The following is a 3,059-nucleotide window of genomic DNA, read 5'->3' as shown; positions in this document are numbered from 1 at the left end:
GGAACTCTTTATGATATAAATACCTCTTCTTAATACTTGGAACCTATGGATGAGATTGGAATGAATAGGCACACTTTGGACAACAATGCCTCATATCATCACAAGCCTCATAGCGGCAGGAGTGTTATCTTTGGCATGGAATTTTTCCCAATTGGGATGGATTGTAGGGCCTGTGGCTATGGTTATTTCCACTCTTATGACATTTTATTCCACTTTCTTAATCTCTTATTGTTACACATCCCTACAAATAGTCTCTGGGCCCAACATAAACCGTTGTTACAGAGATGCAGTACAAGTGAATTTAGGTGCTATGTTTATCAATTTTTAGAATGTTTTAGGTTTTTCTTCCCTATATTTTCTTCTTTCATGAAGACTTTAAGCAAATATCAACATAAATCATTTTAACATTAGATTTATTATCTAGACATCCCCCTAAAAAAATTAAACACACATGACACATCCATGGAATTAAGATGATTGTATCTACCTCAACTTTAAATACACTTGTCAACTTTACATGAAATAATTACCAATCTTGCATTTCAGGTGCAAGAAGAGAATGGTTATGTGGACTTGTTCAATATGTTTCCTTCGATGGAATCTGTGTTGCTTACACCATCACTACTTCAATCATTTTCAAGTCAATTTCCACCACAAGGGATTTGAGACTGTAATAATGCCTAAATTAAACAAAGCATTGACTCTATTTTTTCTTTCACTGCTCAATCCCTGTTGTGCATAAAATTTCCTATACTATGACTTTTTACACTATTTTTGAGGTCTTATTATACTTTTTAAAATTGGACCTTCTCATCACTTGTCTCGGAAGGTTTTAGAGCTATTGGTGCTTATAACTCTTACTGATAAACATTTATGAACAATACATAGCAATTAGGTGATCAAATTGTTATCACAAATATGGACATGATGCTTCATCCCATTTTATAGATCTCACTTATATGATCCTCCTTGGAGTTATACAAGTTATCCGGTTCCATATACCAAACTTTCATAAACTATGAGGCCTTTCAATAATTGTAGCAATAATGTCCTTTACCTATGCAACAATAGGATTTGGCCTTGGCATGGCTAAAGTTATTGGTATTATTTTATCCTACTCTCATTTATTATATTTAAGGATTCAATCATTGCCCTGGTTGGTCTCTTACTACTCTGTATGGCCAAGCTATGTAATTTCAATATCTAATCCAATTCACCATAGTACTCATTTCAATTATTGAAGCTCATGGGTTCAAACCTCTGGGAAATGGGAGAGAATGGAGACATTAAAGGCAATTTGGTTGGAAATATCACTAGCACCCCTCTTACTCAGGTCCAAAAAGTTTGGAGGATGCTTCAAGGTCTTCGTGACATTGCATTTTCATTTCCATATACTTCCATTGTCCTTGAAATTTAGGTTTAACTCAATATTTTTGTTCATTTCTATATTTGAATCCTTTGGAAAACCAAAATTTACAAGGATAATTATGATGCTTCCTCTAATTTAGAATTATGTAGGATACTCTTAAGTCAACACCCCAGAGAACCTGACTATGAAAAAAGAAAATTTATAGTCACTAAGCATAAAAACTACCTTCTATATGCTATGTGCTTTTCTAGGTTATGAAAATTTTGGGGAAAATGCATCTGGAAACTTATTGACATGATTTGGATTAAGCAAGCCTTACTAGCTTCTTAACTTTTCCAATGCATGCATTTTGGTTTGCTTGGTGGGAGCATACCAAGTAAGAACGAATTTTCTCATCCTTTCTTTTAGTTTTGCTCGATTGAAACTCTATTGTCTTTTTTACCCATAGAAACTTCATTGTAAATCATTTCATGCCACAGTTGCAGAGATATTGTCAGCCAATTGAAGCTTGTGTTGAAGCATGGTTTTCTCATACTTGGCATGATAATAAATTCTTCAATAAGGGAATTCCCATACACATGCCCTTTTGTGCGTGGTGTAGAGTCCATCTCTTCAAATTGTGCTAGAGAACTGTATTTGTGGTGTCAACCACTAGCATTGGCATCATATTTCATTATTCAATGATGTGCTGGGAATTTTGGGTGCTCTAAATTTATGGCCATTCATAGTCTACTCTCTAGTCAAGATGTACATTTCACAGAATAGAGTCCCAAGATGGACAGTCAAGTGGACCATTTTCCAACTATTGAGCTTCATATCTCTTCTTATAACAGTGATAACTGCAGTTGGCTCCTTAGAAGTCCTTGTGAAAGACAAGGATACATAAAGAGGCCTTTCTATATGGTATTTAAAAATTCACATATGTTATAATGCTCTGTTCCTATTGCTCGGAAGTTATAAAAAGTTTTATGTGAAAAACATAGAGCACAGAAGAGGCAATTTAGCTACCAACTATGCACTGGGAGTGAGATGCATCATAAAACACAAACAATTTTTAATAACTTCATAATTATAATCAACAATACGTTGCTGGAGTTGAATTATTTATCTGCACATTGATAAAATAATATATATTACTCACTGTAAATTTCAATACAACCCCGATTTGACCAACTATAATTTTAACTTGTCTTCCCTAATTATCTATTTCCAAACTTTCTGCCTAGATTCCAGGAAGAAAGAGTTCACATAATGGACATTGTTTTTCCTCTGAAAATCCCATAGCCATGATCTCATGTTTTCCTCTATGGATTCCCTCACCCAGATCTAAATAATCCTGAGAGGAACATACATATATGGATTTATATATACATACGAATAGGAGGTTGATTGGTTCTCCATGTTCTCTACTGATTTCTAGTATACTAAATTTTCCTTTTATGTATGCATGTATAGTAATGATCCACAAGATGAGAAAGTTAGGCTTGAATTTTTTTTGTCCAGGGAAGAAGGTACTGGTTGACAACCTATGGCTTAGTGAGAAAGGCTCTCAACTCGAAAGCTATGGGGTCATTGGGTTTAAAAAATATTCATCACTTTTCATTGACCCACTAGCAAGGGAAGCATCAAGATCAATTTCAAAAGAAGATTATGGAAAAAAATTCTCTAGAGAAAATATATTAATTCAATT

At 34.2% G+C, this 3,059-nt stretch overlaps 1 pseudogene; it reads left to right on the top strand.

Moving 5' to 3' along the window:
* The first annotated feature begins 914 nt into the window (after positions 1–914).
* Positions 915–2,255, top strand: LOC149157828 (amino acid permease 3-like; annotated as a pseudogene).
* The last annotated feature ends 804 nt before the right edge of the window (positions 2,256–3,059 follow it).

Source organism: Pinus tabuliformis, chromosome 5_2 (assembly GCF_031772625.1).
Source record: "Pinus tabuliformis cultivar Carrire ecotype Pingquan chromosome 5_2, CPIR1, whole genome shotgun sequence".
NCBI classification, from domain to species: Eukaryota; Viridiplantae; Streptophyta; class Pinopsida; order Pinales; family Pinaceae; genus Pinus; species Pinus tabuliformis.
The sequence above is the reverse complement of the archived record's forward strand: the minus strand, read 5'-3'. Positions and strand labels throughout refer to the sequence as shown.